Source organism: Spermophilus citellus (genome assembly GCF_964194105.1).
Source record: "Spermophilus citellus genome assembly, chromosome: 3".
NCBI classification, from domain to species: domain Eukaryota; kingdom Metazoa; phylum Chordata; class Mammalia; order Rodentia; family Sciuridae; genus Spermophilus; species Spermophilus citellus.
Window position 1 is genome coordinate 209,244,690 of NC_138184.1, and position 19,440 is coordinate 209,264,129.

At 38.2% G+C, this 19,440-nt stretch overlaps 1 long non-coding RNA gene across 1 annotated transcript in view; it reads right to left on the reverse strand.

Moving 5' to 3' along the window:
• Positions 1-19,440, reverse strand: part of LOC308643213 — a 155,675-nt gene that overhangs the window by 115,846 nt on the left and 20,389 nt on the right. The window contains exon 2 of the long non-coding RNA XR_014020730.1: positions 10,005-10,107. This is a non-coding gene — a long non-coding RNA (uncharacterized lncRNA). The remainder of the gene's footprint in view (positions 1-10,004; positions 10,108-19,440) is intronic.

Consider the following 19,440-nt stretch of genomic DNA (forward strand, 5'->3'; position numbering starts at 1 on the left):
GTTTTCAATTAATAGAATGGACTGGAGCAACATGAGACAGAGTGTGGTTGATCATAAGGCTATGGAAGCATCCAGGCATGCTCACTGAAAACCAAAAGGAAGTACAATTCTAAAAGGCAATGAATGGTTTGCTGCCTAAGTATTTTGCCTATTGTTACTTATAAAGAATGTCACATGCATCTGAAGAAGTACTCTGGTGTATTTTAAACTCATTTGTCACTGCATTAAGAGAAACAAGGGGGCTGGGGTTGTGGCTCAGTGGTGGAGCGCTCGCCTGGCATGTTGTAAGGCCCTGGGTTCAATCCTCAGCACCACATATAAATGGGTAAATAAAACAAAGGTTATTTTTTTTAAATTAAAATTAAAAAAAGAGAAAAACAGTACATCTTTAACTTATTAATCTCAAGAAAACTTGCACAGAACTTCAACTGCAATATCTTTCCTGGGTTTCTTTTCCAAGTCCCATGGAAAAGATGTAGGATAAAAACTCAAGTCCACCAGAATTGTGGTCTCTGTGGCCTCCTAGAGCTGGCCATCCAGAATGACAGTTTTTGTGTATTTAACACCTGAGACAGTTCAGGAGCGAATACTTCTATTGACTAATAGACTTCCTCCATTCTCTACTTTCCTTACACATGTGATAATGACATTCCCCAAAGGAACATCTCAAACACTACTCACAATGATACCAAGTCTGAGTGAGGCAAACAGAATATCTACAAAGCTAAGCTATTAACATTTCCATCTCCAACATTGTCACTTCCTGTAACAATCCATGCAAAGCTAGTTTCAAGGACTCTTTTCTGCTTTATTTTAGTTTGTGTCAAACAAGATTTTCATTGATGTCTGATAGTATCCTGTGCGCCACCTAGTCTTCATGGCATGCCTCACAACTTTGCTTACCCCATTGTTTTATTAAATAAAAAAACTGATTTTACTCCTAGGTACAAATGATGTTTAGCACATCAACAGTGTGACTAGCCACTATACAAAGTAGGTAGCTAGTGCTGATACCTTGCAGAAGACTCCTACTTGACTGAACTCTTGTTGACAAGCAGGCTTAGTCACACAGAAATGGAGCAACAGAGACGCTCCCACCAACCCAAACAGAGACTAGGCTGAGTGCTGGTTGGCAATGTCATCCACTAAGGACGGGGTCAGCACAAAGTATCCCAGAGTCCATTTCATGGAATCATAACATTTTAGATACAAATGGCTAAGTCTGGAAAGAGTTTAGGAATGAATAAGTGGTAAGTACCTGAAATCTAGGCAAGCAATAAAAAAGACATTAATACCAGGGAAAACAAAAAGTTGTGCTGAAAAGAAAAAGTATCTATAGATTACATGACTCAGCTGTGAAAATGTCTAAAAATAATAACGTAAATGCTGAATACCATTCAAAATTTAATTACAACAGTGACAAGAGAGAAGGGCTAGCTAGGCACATAGGGCAGTGTGCTTAAGACGGATTCATGAGAGGTCAAAGCTTATGGATATTTAATGGGTCAGTACCACCTGGCAGACAGTAATTACCTGTCAGATCATAAGAAAAATAAGGCCCAAAAGATAAGCTCATGCCTATCTGATATTAAAACCCATGTGCATTCATATACACATTTCAAAAATAACCCCATTGTTTTATTAAGCAAAAAAAAAAACAAACTGATTTTACTCTTAGGTACAAATGATGTTTAGCACATGAACAGTGTTGACTCATTACTCGTGTGTATGTGTGTCTGTGTAATAAAATCTGAGGATGAAGAAGTCCTAATACTTTCTTCTAAGTTACTTTTCTAATTATTTACAAATATTTGCTTTATTTAGAAATAGTTCTTTAAAATATGTCTAATGAATTAGATATGATTAAAAGTGAAGTTCCTGATTTATCAAGAATGCAATGCTACAGTGAACTATTTTCAATAACCAGCAACTAAGTAATTTGGCACTAGATGGCACTGTACTGGATAATTTTTTCCAAAAAACAAAAATTTTAACACAATGACATTCAAAATGATTTGTCAACTTAAAAGAATTATTTCAAGAGAAGGAGGTAAGATTAAATTATTCCTGTTTTTTAAGTTTATTCATGGCTTTAAAAATAGATATGACTTAGTGAAAAAGAAAACCAATTAATCAAGTTAAATATTTTTAAATGAATTTATTATCTTATGTAACTTTCCTGATATTTTCTAAGCAGATTTGTATGTCTCTCTTGTTTCCATTTCAACAAATGTGCACATAAATGTATTTAGGTCCAAGTGTGGCGTCTAAATATCAGTTTGATTGGGGGTAACTACACTTTGCAGAATCCCTTTCATCTGTGGCACTGGTTAGAGTTGACCATAAGAGAAATTTCCTTGAGAGTGTAAGGAGGAACTGCAGCAGCAGACACTTCTCTCGAAGGTCATCACTCTCTTTGTGGCTAGATACGGACAATGGACAATGGCAGGTTCCAGCTTGTCCTCATATTCCTCAGCTCCATGTTCTTTCTGAACCTCCTGATGAGCCAGGTCTAGGACCCCTCACTTCTTGGTAGGAAGCACCAATGTGACTCTCAAGAGTTATCTCCTAATGAACCAAGACACATTTAGCAATCTATGATATTTCACTAAATAACTGAAGTTGTCCTTGTCTAGCAGCTTCAATACATTGATGCTATTCTGTTAATTATACGGGATTATATAAACTTTTTCATTTCACATATTACGTAACTTTTTTTTTTTCAAGAATAAAGTACATCACAAGGCAGCCGGTGATCTATTTAAATATTTAGAGATATTTAAGTAAGTTGAGACCACAATGACTGAGCAAAATAGTGAGCTAAGGAAACGCAACTCCACCACTTCTTTATTATCAAATTTATCATGTAGTAGTTTTATTCATTTTGCCTGAAAATTTTCAAATGTTTACAGCCACATAGTAGCCAAACTCCTGAACCTGAGAGCCAACTAGATGGCTCCTTAGTCATCATGATACTCCAGACTTAGGATAGGAACCTGGGGTAGGACAGGTGCATGTAACAGGCTCAAAAATTGTGTTTCATTATAAGAACTGATGAGCTGGGCACAGTGGTGCATGCCTGTAATCCCACAGCTCAGTAGTCTTAGGCAGAAGGATCACAAGTTCAAAGCCAACCTCAGCAGCAGCTAGGCACTAAGCAACTCAGTGAGACCCAATCTTTAAATAAAATACAAAATAGGGCTGGGGATGTGGCTTAGTGGCAAGTGCCTGAGTTCAATACCCAGTATGTTATCCTCTTATCAGTAGGAGGCTGATTTAACTCCCCTACATCTGAGTTACCACAAAGTTATACAAATTAAATCAAAGAAAACAAGAAATGTAATTTCTAGTCCATTTTGCAGATAACAAGATAAACTTCTGTGCCTGTTGTTTTAGACATTTGCCTCTGGCAATGTAGTCTAGCGTCATATAATCTGAGTGACTGCTTCCAGAGATGACTCCCCAAACCTTGTCCCCTGAGTCCATAGGGCAGCATTCTGTTTATCTACATATGTGGTCACTGTCTACAGAGGAGTCAGGTACTGGAGTGTCTGTACCTTTAGGCCTCCAGCACCCCTCTGACATTAATAAAACTGTACCAATTCTGATATTTAGATGAGCTAGAGACGAAACTTTGCCAGGTTGAGACAAAATGAAAACCTTTTTTGAGGTTATACATCTAGCACACATCAACTCCAAGAACTGAATCTGGGTTGGGTCTGACTGTAGAACCTAATTCTCAGCTATCAAATGATGGTCCATTTTCTCCTATTAGATCAGACAATTTAAAAATAAGGTCTGTAACCATTTCCTCTTTGTTCCTCCCCAAACATGTAATATGCTTGCATTTAGTACATGTCAGCACTTCTGTTGACCAAACATATTCTGTGTTAGAAAGTTACATGAAGAGCAATCTCCTTTTAAATAATAATTACTTGATGGGTACGTTGGTATACATGGATAATCCCAGCTACTCAGGAGACTAAGGCAGGAGTATCCCAAGTTTGAGGCCAGTACGGACAGCTTAGCAAGACCCTATCTCCAAATACAACAGGGTTGGGGATGAAGCTCAGTGGGTCCACAGGGCAACATTCAGTGGTAGAGCACCTCTGAGTTCAATCCCCAGTATAATAATATTCACTATTATTATTTAAATTGGAGCAGGAATAATAATAATCATTATTTTTGTCATTATTCCTGCTCCAATTTAAACTAGAAAAGACTATGTTTCATAAAACTCAATAATGGTATAGACTATTAAGATGAAAACCAGTAACATAAACAGAGTCATGCAATCCCTATATCTCAAATTTCTCCCAGCTTTTAAGATTCAACTCCACTATAGAACAAGCACTAACAGTATCAACCTGCACATGCTGTACTCTGTGAACTGTATCAACTCCAGGACCCACTGAAGTCAAGTGGGCCAACCCCAGCTGTGCACTAGGGACAGAAGGCTGTGTAAAAACAGACCACCTTTCTGCCCAGTCCCCTAGAGATGATTTCACACTTGGGTTTTGTCACCCAGTCTTAATTAAATTCACAGGAATGTTCTCCAAAGAAGACATCACATTCTGCTTTCTCTAGTCTGCTACTAAGAATCCCTTGCAGTAAAAAAACAGGCCGAGAATTTAGTCAGGGTTGACCACAACACAAATCCTATCTATTTGAACTATCACTACTATCTTTACCACTCAATGATCACTGTAGGTTTGAATTATTAAAATGACTCTCTCGAGCCTCCTTGACCTCCCCCTTTCTGGCCACCAACTCCTACAAGTCCATGCTGCTGGTGAAGCCATTCCACCTCTAAAGCTCCACTCACTCTCTCTGAGGCAGAGAGAAATCCTATTCCCTGGGGACCCCAGATCTTTCAGGTCAAAAGCTTTCTCCTCAGCTGCTGGACCCATCCCTAAGCAACTCGGGCTTCTCTCTTCCAGAATCTTCCCTGAGCATGATCTCAGTCTTACCCAGTTCTGTTTAGCATGGATTCTCATTCCTGCTGAAAGTCAATTTTTTCTACCACTCTGCCCAGAATCACCCACTCACCTGACTCATCAACAATCACATGCACTGCATACTTTAAAAATATCCTTTGCTATATCTTGAGCATTTTTATTCCTTTATATTTGAATAAAACAACAGTGCATGAACATTCGAGTACAGTTTAAGTCCCTTAGCATGAGGCAGGCAAATGCTCTCTTTTATCTGACTTTCAAGATGAGAATTTTTTTTTAACCAGACGTTAATTAGTTGTTTTTAAATTAATGCAGAATGAACAAGAGAACAGCCTCAAGTCAGAGGAGGTCTGTACCAGCTACCCACCTGGAAACTGAAACCTGAGTATGAACCACAGTGGGGGTTGTAAAATTTTTAATCCTATTAACCTTCAAGGAAAAATGAAAAAGAAAGTGGAGAGAAAGCACCATCTATCCTCCCTGTTCGGTATTATTGCTTGAAGGGAGATTTCAGGATGGTTTACAGTCCCTCTGATTTACTGTTCTTTGTTTTTATCACCACAGTAGAATGTGATCTGATCCACTCTGATGATCCCAGAGAATCACTTGTCCTTTTCCAAAGCATCCCCTGCAAGACTGAACCTGGCTTCTGGTTCTCTTCTTTCTTTAAACTCATTCCAAGAAAGGGCTTCTGAGAATACCTTTCTAAAGTCAACACAGACTTCAGATGCTGGGTCTCTCTAACAACTGGTCATAAAATGAAGGCAAAACTCACCATCACCAGAGCTCTCATAGCTTTCAGAGCAATGCACTGAACCAAGATGCAGATAAACTCCGTCTTCATGCCACAACAAAGGCCTCCCTCATACCTCCACGAAGGTCCTGAGTTCTGGAAATAACCATTCTGTAAATGACTTTGATTACTTCTCAGGATCATCTATTCAAATAACCTTGATATATCACAGTCATTGCTTAGATCTTCAAACAAAAATGTTTTTTCACCGGCACAGTATAGAGGAGAGGACTCAAGAATTCAGAGAAACATTTGTAGATTAAAAACAACAATAGAAAGACAAGAGCAGTGCTTAAGCAAAGCCAATCTCAGACTGTAGCTTTTGGCTTCAATTATAATAGTCACATTACTTGAGTAATATTTGGATTTTAGGAGAACCTTAAAAATGAATGGTCATATATTTTTCACTTTTAGAGTTTCTCCTTTCTATTTGTGATTATTTAAATAGACTCTTACTCAAGACAGCATTTTCCTTCAGAAATCTATCCTATAAATCTACCAGTTTAGTTCTATGAACTATCCCCAGATCAATATAGTTGGAAAAATACACCAGACAACATTAAACAAATAACTATGAACTGAATTAATTAACAAACGTAACTTTCCACTTTGGGCACATGTTTAATTCTGTTCTTAAAAGTTAAATACTGAATAAAAATCATCTGATGTCATGAAGAGCCTTGTACATTTGTTGAGCACTAGGAAAATCTTAAGAAGCACAATTTCATTAAATTGAAAGCAAAGAGACTTGACTCCTTTAAAGTCATAATTAGACATAAGACTACATGGAAAACTGAAAGGTCATAAAAAGAATGCTGTGTCTAGTGTCAGGAAGTCCAGGATTCAAATCCTGGCTCCGTTATTTCCCAGCTGTGAGAGCCCACACAAGCTATACTTGAGCTTTCTGAAAGGCAGTTTACTCAGCTATGAAATGATAATAATAATATCACCTCAGAGAAGTGGTGAAGATCCAATGCATCAAAATATTTGCAACCAATGTAGCTCTTGATATACCGTAAATGGGACATATGTAAACATACAAATTCCCTTCTCCCAACTCTTCTTTATAGTTGTGGAACAGTTGTGTTCTTGGGGAAAACAAAACAAAACTGTGTTTAAATATCTTAAGAATACTGAAAAGAGCCAGATGTGGTGACATAATCCCAGAGTCTCAAGAGGCTGAGGCAGGAGGATCTCAAATTCAAGGCTAGCCTCAGCAATCCAGCAAAACCCTGTGTCAAAATAAAAAACAAAGAGCTGGGGATGTAACTCAGTGGTAAAGCACCCTGAATTTGACCCCCAGTTGGGCATTAAAAAAAAACCTGAGAAATTCTGATATATGATAAACACATGAACCTGAAAACACTATGCCAAGTGAAATAAGCCAGTCCCCAAAGGACCATTATTGCATGATTCCTGTTAAGATAGCATAAGAAGTCCCTAAAGTGGCCAAACAGAAACAGAAAGTGCAGTGTGCCATGTGGGGGCTGCAGGGCAGGCAATGGAGAGCTGCTAAACAGGCAGAGCTGCAGCTGGGAAAGTGAGAAAGTTCTGGATGTGGATGGTAGTGATGGACACACAAACACGGGGATGTATTAATGCCACAGAACTATATCATTAAAAATGGTTAAGATGGTAAATATTATGTATAGTTTACCACACACAGAAACAAAATACAGCGCTGTGTATTTAAAAGAATTATTTGTAAGTAATCATATTGCAGTTTACCTGTTCCAGCCCTCAGGCCAGAGAGGAATCTATGGGAGAAAAACCAGAGAATTCTACTGCTCAGGCCCTATCTTAGCCAGGCCCTCCTTGCTGGGAAGTAATCCACTACCTTCCCCTAGTCAACTTTCTGTCCCTACAATGGCTGTCCCAAGCATTTTTTCAAACCCTCTAAACAACCCATCTTACCTCCTCTTGCCAATGACCCTGCTGATAACATACAGGTGATTCTCCCTCAACTCTCTGCAGAGCCACTTCAAACCTAACTATTCACAAAAATCAGCAAGCCCATTTCTAAGCCTCTGAAGAGAAGTTCACACATTTACTTCCCTTATATTTTTGGACTCATCCTCTTCTCACCACCCTTGGGAACATGCTTTTCCTTTGGTCTATGATTTTTTCTTCTTCTATTACTACTGTTCACACCACCTCATGCTAAAATAAAGACCTTTCTTCATCTGTAATCATCTGTAATTGACTTCCTATTTCAAATTGCTTAAAAAAAAAAAGTCATGCACACTCATTGTCTCTATTCATTAACATCCACTGCACTCAGCCTTTGGAATGAAGTTCCTAATGCCACAACTTTTCTAGCCTCTGACCCTGGTCTCATTTTTACCTTTCATCCCATCTTGACCCCCTGGTAGCATCTTGTATTACAGATGACCACCCCCTCCCCTCGCCTTTTACTGTTCTTGGGTGGTTCTTTTCCTGTGTGCTTTTTGTATGTCGACGTGTCCCCAAGTCCTCTGTGTGGCACTCCCTCACCTTGCTCAGTGAGCTCTCCTTGGGTAAACTCGCCCTTTCACACCGTGTGACTCCACACTAGTCATCTCCATTTAGGACTTGACTCACACGGCAATCTTCCCAGCCCTCCCCAAGATGAATGAACTGCAAACTTCCTCAATGCTGACCACATGGCACTGCTCGTATTTGTTTCTTGCTCCAAACCCATCACTAAAACCTACCCTATGAAGCACAACATGATCAGAACTCTGCCTTACTCTGCTTTCAGTCAGGTCCAGATATTTCCTTTATGGCTGGTGCAGTCTTCTCTAGCTGCAGGTCTCCAAGCCTCAATGCTGAGTGACTGCACTCAGAGGGACAGCATGAGTATCCACTATGAGGCTTGGGAACATCACTCACTGGTTCACGTTTATTAGATGTGGGGATGCACTGTCAAGGATGGCTCAGCCTTTCCTTCTAAGGAGCTACAAGTAGGTATTAGAAACACGTTGTAGACGTCTATTGACAGAGAATCCCAGGATATTCTAGAGACAGAGAGGCATGAAAGAGGACAATTTACCCTGCAAGGGTATGGCACTGGGAATGGAAGAGGTAAGGCTAATGATGCCCCAAAGAAAATGTACAGGAAAGAGGTAGTGATAAGATGATAGGAGATGAGAAAAGGAAAATATATGAACCAAATTAAAGTTTTTGTCCACTGCCCAAGTCCAAGTAATAAAAGTCATGATAAGAGAATCTTTGCAAGTATATTCAGATCTCCAGTTGTAAAAATAAACAACATAGCCATTTAACACTCCCTTTTTATTTCCTGTCCCACTCTTACTCACAAACATGAAGGAAAATCTTAATACCTACATAATGAAAACTAAGAACCTACCTGGCATTACTGCCAGTTGGCACCAGCACCCCTCTTTTCGCATCCCCCCTTGCTGCGGCTAACTGTGCTGCTCCCCAGCCTCCCTCCTTCTGCTATTCCTCTGCCACCCGACCCTTTTCATCTCCTCCCATGCTCACCGCCCAAGCACTCTGCAGCTAGACATCATCTGAGGCTGCCCTACTTATTCAAAGATGATCTGACTGAGAACAAGCCTATTTTTTGTATGTGTGCTAAAAGGAACTTATCAACAAAAGTTCTTTGATGGCAGCATAAAGATTACTCTTTAATTTGGAACCATAGTAATTATTGCAATTGTGGTTTCGTTTCTCTAAGTCTTTAGTAGAGCCAAAGGGTTTTTTTTTTCTTAAAAGAAAAATAACTCTATGGGAAAAAATAAAATGAAATCATCATCACCACACCATGTAATGAAGAAAACTCAATTTAATTTCTGAGTTTTTCAGTGTTTTATTATACAATTTCCTAGTCCATTTAATCTCAAATCCTCATAGAAACCTCAAGATATGTTCATGTCACATAAGAAAACTTTTAAAATATTTTCATATTTTTGCTCTATCTTAATTATTTTACTAATTTGAAAACTCATTATACATACATGAATAGGTATATAACATAAAATATTTCAATTTAGTACTTACATTTGTCATTACCATTTTAATAATATTTAATATGTATTCATTGCAAGTTCAGTTAGCAAACCATGAATAATAGAGTCATGCTTGAAGGCAGGAGGTAAAGACAAGGAAAAATAGGTGAGGTGGAACCTTGTGGTTTTAAACTCACACTGACTGGGGGAAAGGAGTGAAGGGGAGGGGGAGCCCAGGATAACTAAAAACTGTATCTGAGTGGTTAAAAAAAAAAAAAGAAAATACTAGATTTCACTTACAGTTAAAAGATTCCCTGAAAACACAAGTGAGGCAAAAATCCTCCTCCATTCCTCTCCATCCAAGAACTGAGCAGAAGTAGCATTCCTGGGATGCTTGGTGATGCTAAAAAGAGGTAAGAAGATGTAAGATCTCAAAATCCAAGAGATGAATGGCATGCCAGCCACTCATCCTCCCACCTCAAGCACTTTTAAAAAAGTTAATCATCGAATTAAATGTTATAATCCAATTTCCAAAATTGTTCTACTCCACTTAAACTGCTGTCACCTATAATAATCTTGCAGGCAAATGCGTTCATTTCATACATCATTCTCTTCAGATTCTGCAACATCTGATGCTCTGATCATTCCATTTTTTTCATTCCTGCCAGGAACACAGCTGGCTCTTCCTTCTCTCTACCTTTACAGATCTGATTCCCCTCCCTAATCGTATTCCAAAGCCATGCTTCCACTCAAGGCCTGGTCCTTGGTAGTCTGCTCTCTCTACATTCCAAGCTCTTGAAAAACTGAATCATCATTGCTGGAGTGGCAAGAAGAGCCTCTTTGGTTAGTCATTTCAGGGTTGTGCATTTTCAACTCCTTAGGAGCTTCCCTGGAATGTCTAAGACCAAACAAGTACCCTTATCCCCTCAAAACTGGTCCATCTTACCACAACTGTACTAATCATTCTGCAGATCCTCTTCACCCTCTTCCTGCCTCTCGTCCTTGTGCTGTATGCCCTGGTCTCTGTGTCCTACCTCTCCCCTCTCACTACACCCAACTACATCCATCATCAATTGACTGACTTCCTCCCTGGAATCTACCTCCTATTTCTTCTATTCTTCAACTCATATTTGACCTTGCTACCAGATTCATCTTCCTCTAGGTACCCTTTCAACATCATACCATCACCCCTCTTCTAAAAGAATACAGTATGGTGGTTTAAAATCTATTCCCAGATTCTTCAACACTCCCCTTTGCAAAAGGTAAAACCTAGCTTCCCTCTTCTTGACTGTGGGCTGAATTTATAGCTTTTCTGAGGAAAAGGCTAGGTTGAAGAGGGCATGGGAGCTGCCTAGTTTCCTTGCACTGATCGATTTGGGGAGCAAAGCTACCATATCATAAGAATACTCACACAGTGAAGTAAGGGACTGAGGCCTCCCACCATGGCCCTGCACCAACCTGCCAACCATGTGAGGCACCATCTTGTAAGGGCTTCCTGAAGCCCCCACCAAGCCTTCAGAAGACTGCATCCTGGCTAACATTTTGACTTCATCATCAGACAAGACCAAGTCTTTAAGACCCTGTCAACCTGCTCCCATATTTCTGACCCATAAGAACTGTTAAGAGATGATAAATGCTTACTGGTGTTTTAAAGCACTAAATTTGGGGGTAATTTGTTACATGTCAGGGGATGACTAGTTCAGAATGCTCTCTGCTGCCAAGTACATCCAACCCACACTCTTCCGTTGGGCCCACACATTTATCCACTAACTGCGCTTACTTTATCCTTGAATACAAACACGACTTCAGTCCAGGCCAGTTATTTCACTGACCTCAACTAAAATGACATGACTTGCCTTCTTGATCCTTTCTGCTAACCCAGAGCCAGCATTTCCTTCTAGGCTCAATTCAAAGTCTACTTACCAGAGAATTTTTAGTGTTTTAAGTGTACATAAATAATCACACATATAATATATAAAATTACATTGCATCATTTAAGGTAAAAGTATGACTTCCAGGGTTTTGGTTGTTGTTGTTTTTAGTTGTTTGGCTTTTTAAATTTTTTTCTAGTTACATGGTGCTGAGGATCGAACCCAGTGCCTCACACATGGCTAGGCAAGTGCTATACTACTGAGCCCCAGCCCCAGCCTCAGTTACCTTTATATTTCCCATATTAATGGACACACAGAAAATTTTAATTAACTTTTATGTTTCTTTAAACAAAACTTTGAAGATCTTGTGACTTTAAAACCATGTCATATAGTTTAGAGAGAGAATACGGCAGCATATATTACCCCAAACCCACATGGCCCATGAGTAAGCAAGTATATTCCCTATAATATCATTTGGAAGAGAGAAAATTAAAAGCCACAGAAAGATAACAGAGGAAAACTTCAATCAAATTAGGGCACAATAGACTGCCATGGATTTATTTTTTAAAATGAAATAGGTCAACGAGTAGTAACCTGTTAAGATATCCATGGCTAAATGGAAAAAAAAAATGCAAGTTGCACAAAGAAAATGAAATATTTATGAGGATGTGGCTCAGTAGTAGATCACTTGCCTGGCATAGGCAGGGTCCTGGATTTGCTCCCCAGCGACAGAAAACAAACAAATAAATATTAATTTAAAAGAAATGTGGAAAACTTTAAAACACAAATGAAATCTCGAACAAATAAATGACTTAGTTTGGACAGAATAAATTCATGTTATAAAAATGTGAGTCCACCGTAAGTTAATTTGTTAATTGAATGCAATCCCCATATATACACCAACAATTTTGTAATGAAGTAGATAATTAATACTGAACCTCATATTGAAAAATAAATGAGCAATAACAGCCAAAAAAACGCTGAAGTGCTAGAGGATCAGGCTTAGTCCTTCCAGACATTATATTATACTACAAAGCCTTGGTAATAGAAAGCATGGTCCTGACAGACGAACCAATGGATTAATACAGAAAGGTCGATAAAACAAACCCATGTAGAAATGGAGCTTTAGGACTGTGCATAACAAAGGGCAACATCTAAAATCACTGGTACAAAAAACTGACTCAATAAACTGCTAAAAAGATTGTCTAGCCATTTGCAAATAGATAAAATTAGATTCACATCTCTAACCATACATCACAATATAACTCCAATGAAACAAGAACCTAAACATAAAATAATGAAACCATATTAGTACTAATAGGAAAAAATGGTAAGTTCCTCTTTAAGCTCAATGTAAGGAAAGGCTTGAAACTATGACTTGAAACCAGGAAAAACACACGACCGATCAGTTGATTAAACATTTTTTAAAAATCCTTTGTATGACAAAAACAAAACAAAAAAAGATAAAAATGGCAAAAAATATTTGCAGCACATCACAGATAAAGGACTACAATCCATAATATATAAAGAAGTCTCAAAGATTTGTTCCCAGGATGTAGGCTCCCTATTTACCTCTCTTATTGTTTCTCTTGCTGAGAAAAAACTTTTAAGTTTAATTAAGTCCCATTTGTTGATTCTTGTTGTTAACTCTTGTGCTATGGGTGTCCTATTAAGGAATTTGGAGCCCGACCCCACAATCTGTAGATCGGAGCCAACTTTTTCTTCTATCAGACGCAGAGTCTCTGGTTTGATATCAAGTTCCTTGATCCATTTTGAGTTAACTTTTGTGCATGGCGAGAGAAAGGGATTCAGTTTCATTTTGTTGCATATGGATTTCCAGTTTTCCCAACACCATTTGTTGAAGATGCTATCCTTCCTCCATTGCATGCTTTTAGCCCCTTTATCAAATATAAGATAGAGCCCTAATATCCAGAGTATACAAAGAACTCAAAAAATTAGACAATAAGATAACAAATAACCCAATCAACAAATGGGCCAAGGACCTGAACAGACACTTCTCAGAGGAGGATATACAATCAATCAATAAGTACATGAAAAAATGCTCACCATCTCTAGCAGTCAGAGAAATGCAAATCAAAACCACCCTAAGATACCATTTCACTCCAGTAAGATTGGCAGCCACTATGAAGTCAAACAACAACAAATGCTGGAGAGGTTGTGGAGAAAAGGGTACACTTGTACATTGCTGGTGGGACTGCAAATTGGTGCGGCCAATTTGGAAAGCAGTTTGGAGATTCCTGGGAAAGATGGGAATGGAACCACCATTTGACCCTGCTATTGCCCTTCTTGGACTATTCCCTGAAGACCTTAAAAGAGCATGCTACAGGGATCCTGCCACATCGATGTTCATAGCAGCACAATTCACAATTGCTAGACTGTGGAACCAACCCAGATGCCCCTCAGTAGATGAATGGATAAAAAAAATGTGGCATCTATACACAATGGAGTACTATGCAGCAATAAAAAATGATAAAATCATAGAATTTGCAGGGAAATGGACGGCACTAGAGCAGATTATGCTTAGTGAAGCTAGCCAATCCCTAAAAAACAAATGCCAAATGTCTTCTTTGATATAATGAGAGCAAATATGAACAGAGCAGGGAGGAAGAGTAGGAAGAAAAGAGTAACATTAATCAGTGACATGAGATGGGAGGGAAAGGGAGAGATGAGGAAAATTGCATGGAAATGAAGGGAGACCCTCATTGCTATACAAAATTACATATAAGAGGTTGGGAGGGAAATGGGAAAATAAACAAGGAGAGAAATGAATTACAGTAGATGGGGTAGAGAGAGAAGAAGGGAGGGGAGGGGAGGGGGGATAGTAGGGGATAGGAAATGTAGCAGAATACAACAATTACTAATAGGGCATTATGTAAAATTGTGGATGTGTAACCGACGTGATTCTGCAATCTGCATTTGGGGTAAAATTGGGGGTTCATAACCCACTTCAATCTAATGTATAAAGTATGATATGTCAAGAGCTTTGTAAAGTTGTGAACAACCAATAAAAAAAAGAAGTCTCAAAATTAAAGAAGACTACCTCAAAAGAAAAAATGTTATTTCACACACATATGTAACATGTATACACATACACATTTAAACACATGAAAACACATTCAATTTCACTCATAATAAAAGAAATGTGTGGGATGGGGGTGTGGCTTGGTGGTAGAGTGCTTGCCTAGCATGTGTGAGGCACTGGGTTCAATTCTCAGCACCACATACAAGCAATTAAATAAATAAATAAAAGGTCCATCAATAACTAATAAAAATACTTTAACAAAAAAAAAGAAATGCAATCAAAACTATACTGAGATGCTATTTCTCAACTATTTTTTTTTTAAAGCCAGGAGACCAGTGAGGAGGCCTACCAGAACCATCCCAGAAGTGATGACAGGCTTGGACTAGAACAGAATAGTGGAGAAAATGAGGAGTGTCAGTTCTGGAGGTGCTCTGAAGGTAGACCTGATCATGAATTGGAACTAGGGTGTGTGGGAAAGAGAGGTGAGGTTTTTGTTTTTTTTTTTTTAAAGAGAGAGGTGAGAGAGAGAGAGAGAGAGAGAGAGAGAGAGAGAGAGAGAATTTTTAATATTTATTTTTTAGTTTTCGGCGGGAACAACATCTTTGTTTGTATGTGGTGCTGAGGATCGAACCTGGGCCGCACGCATGCCAGGCGAGCGCGCTACCGCTTGAGCCACATCCCCAGCCCGCTATTTCTCAACTATTAAGATTGGCAAAATTTGTCAGTATAAAAAATTGCTCTTGTGTACAACTAAAAAAACATTTATCTTTTAAAAAAATTGCTCTTACCAGGTGTGCTGATGCATGCCTGTAATCCTAGAGGCTCAGGAGGTTGCAACAGGAGGATCATGAGTTCAACTCTAGTTTCAGCAACTTAATGAGGCCCTAAGCAACTTAGTGAGACCCTGTCTCAAAATATAAAAAAGGCTGAAGATGTGGCTCAGAGGTTAAGCACACCTGGGTTCAATTCCCGGTACCAGAATATATATATCTCTTGGCCAGGCTATGGAAAAACAGCTCTCTCACACAAAGCTTGAAAACATGGTCATTCTAAAGCTGAGGAGGGAAAAGAACACCACAAGCAGCATTCTCCAGAAAAGGAAAGAGATGCTCAAAGACTGACAAGGATGTGTGGAAGAGACACAGAAGCCAGCCAATGTGGGACAATTTGAGCATCAAAAGATAACTTATTAGAAGGCTGGGGTTGTAGCTCAGTGGTAGACTGCTTGCCTATCAAGTGTGAGGCACTGGGTTTGATCTTCAGCACCACATATAAATAAATAAAATATTGTGTCCATCTACAACTAAAAGTGTTTTTAAAAACAATAATACAGAAAGTGAGTCTACACTGACATAAATATACAAATCAGAGATAAGAGTAAGTTCTTCTTTGAAGAAGAAATCCAACTAATAATGAAGGAACGATGAAAATTCTAAAATCATGACTAGGTGACCCATCATAAGAATAACCAATTCAGGCAAGGGGCATCAATGGATTCTATCTAAGGACTAGGCATCGAAATTCAAAGAGGAAAAGGATAGTAATAAAACCTAACTCTTTCACTTCATAATAGTTATTAGTTGGAAAGCGGAGAGGAGCAACTTTTCTGAGACAATACTAGAGAAACCTGGCCTTAGCCAAAGGACCAGAGTTAACATCAGGACTGGGCCCAAAGACATCATGTGCCTCCAAATCGATGCACTGAGAACACCATGTTCCTCCTGCAGCATTTCTACTCAAAGTGCAAAACCTGAATCCAGCCATGAGGAAACATCAAACAAACCAAAAGTGAAGGACATTCTACGTGATGATTGGCTAGTACTCTTCAAAAATGCCAATGCCAAGAAATACGGAAAAATCGTTCAGATGAAAGGAGACTATATATAATGTATGCTCTGAGAAATTTTTCAAACAGGACACTTTAAGGATAATTGACAGAATCTGAATAAGGTCTATAGTTAGATATTATTATTGTATCAGTGTTAATTTTTGAAACAGAGGAAGGGAGTAATAAAATGGGTATATATGCCTTTTTTTTTGGGGGGGGGGGTGGTGGCGGCGGTGGTACTGGGGACTGAACCCAGAGGCACTCCACAACCAAGACACATCCACAGCCCTTTTTTTTAAAAAGTATTATTTTATTTCAAGACAGGGTCTTGCTAAGTTGTTGAGGCTGTCCTTGAACTTGGAATCCTGTATGTGTCTCCCAGGAGTTGCTGATATTACAGGCATGTGCCACCACACCTGGCTCAGTAGCTATTCTCCTCCAATTATTTTTTATTGCTGCTTTATAGCTGTACACAACAGTGGGATTCATCATTATATATTTGTACATGCACACAATATAATAATATAATTTGGCCAATATCACTCTCCAGTATTTTCCCTTTCCTCCCCTCCTCACCCCCTCTGTTCCCTCTCCCCTACTCTATTTATCTCTCTTTGGTTTTCATGAGATTCTAACTCAACACATTTCTTTTCCTGTTTCCTCTCCAGCTTCCACATGATAGAAAATATATGAACCCTCACTTTGTGGATTATTTCACAATATTCTCAAGTTCCATCTGTTTTTCTGCAAATGACAACTTCATTCTTCTTTATGGCTGAATAAAACTCCACTGTGGATGTATGCCACATTTTCTTTATCCATTCATCCACATGGACACCTAGGCTGGTTCCATAGTTGGCTATTATGACTTCTGCTGCTATAAACATGGCTATGCATGTATCACTGCAGTATAATGACTTTAATTCTTTAAGATAAATATTAAAAAGTGGTGTAGCAGGATCATATAGTGGATTCATCCCTAAACTTTCTCAAAAGAACCTCCATACAGATTTCCACAGGAGTTATACTAAATTTAGTGTTCCTTTTCCTACACATCCTCTCAAGAATTTATTATTGTTTTTATTCTTGATGTCTGCCATTTTGACTGGTGTGAGAAAAAATCAAGGTATGGTCTTGATTTTCAGTAGCTATTCTTTAAAAAGTTACATACAAACATAAAGAGATTACTTTTCTAAATAAAAGTAAAGATGAAAAGTATACATATTGATAATAGTGATAAATTACTCCTAAGTAGGGATTTGGGAGTTGGGATTTGGGAGATGGGATAGGAGAAGACAGGATCAGAAGAATAAAACAAAAATTTTATACCCCAGTTTTATAGTTCTAAAATAAACTGACAATATTATGGGAGGTTACTATCTTTTATGTTTTATGTTTTTTGTGATTTCTCAAATGTTCAAGACAGAACTTGAGATCAACAGACTTCATTTAATACAAATTAGCTTAAGTCCATAATTCCATACCAGTAATCTCATGTTAACATTAGCTTGTTAAGATGGAAGTTTATGAAATTATTTTTCTCTGTAGAAAACTGTGTGTGTGTGTATGTGTGTGTGTGTGTGGTGTGCTAGGGATAGACCAAGGGCCTTGTGCATGCTAGGTTAGTGCTCTATCACTGAGCTATAGCCCAAGTCAAATAATATAGTCTCAAGAAACTATGAGGGGGTCCTCCAGGAGGCAAGTTTTAAGAAGTGTTCATGGCACTGTTGTTCACAAAGGAAATATTAGCAAACAAAAAGAGAAACTGTGGCATATTCACACAGTGGAAAACTATACATCAATGAAAATGAATGCACTACAGCTACACACATCAGCATCATTAAATACTAAAATCTTAATGTTGATTAAAAAACATTAAAAAGAAAGAGGGACTGGAGTTGCGGCTCAGTGGTAGAGCACTTGCCTAGCACATGTGAGGCACTAGGTTCAATCCTCAGTACTACACAAAAATAAATAAATAAAATAAAGATATTGTGTCCATCTATAACTAAAAATATAAATAAATTTTTAAAAAGGATAAGGAAGAAATGGAAGAATAAATTCAGTGTGTCTTGTTTACATAAAGATCAAAGACAGGCAAAGCAAAAACCTTTGTTATATTTAGATATGTAATTCAGAATTAAATTAATAAATTAAAGTGAAGAAATTAATAATACAAATTTGAGGATAATTGTTAACTGCAAAGGAGAAGAGAGGAGGACCCTGACAAGGGGCTTTCATGAGGCTGCAAAGGGACTAGCAAAATGCTATTTCTTAAAGGAGATTGATGTTCAATTTTATTGTTCTTTAGACTATACATAATATGCACAATATGGATTTTGCAGAACAACATTATGTTGTAATGTTTTAAGTTTTAAAATGAGTAACTGTGAAATGATGTTAAATGAGAATAACTAGATGTGAAGGTGTTAAAGGATTCATTTCCACTTATCTGACAGTAGTTTTCCTAAATATGAATAAACAAATCCACCCCTGGCTGAAATGACAACTTCTATTCCCAAAAGTTTATTACATATTTAAATCAAATGTCAGATGGCAAAAATAGGACAATAAGACTGTAACCTCTTCAAAAGTCACCCACTATGTGAAAACATTATTCCTAAAATATGTATAACTGCATATCTGTATGCACATGTTCTTATGTATACATATACTTTGACTTGTGTGTACACATATACACACACACACACACACACACACACACACACACACACGTCCTAGCTCTGTCTGCTCAAAGGGTTTCTAATACCATTCTCCCAAAAAAAATGAACCCAGGTGGCTCAAAGAAATAATTGTTTCCAGAGCTGGGATAGGTAGTTACAAAATAATCCTTAATGGGACTGAGGGTATTGCATTGCTCACTGGTAAAATACTTATCTAGATATGTGAGACCCTGGTTTTTACCTCTAGCACTGCAAAGAAAGAAGTTGGGGGTGGGCCTTGAATGTTATGATATCAGGAGAGCTCAAAAAA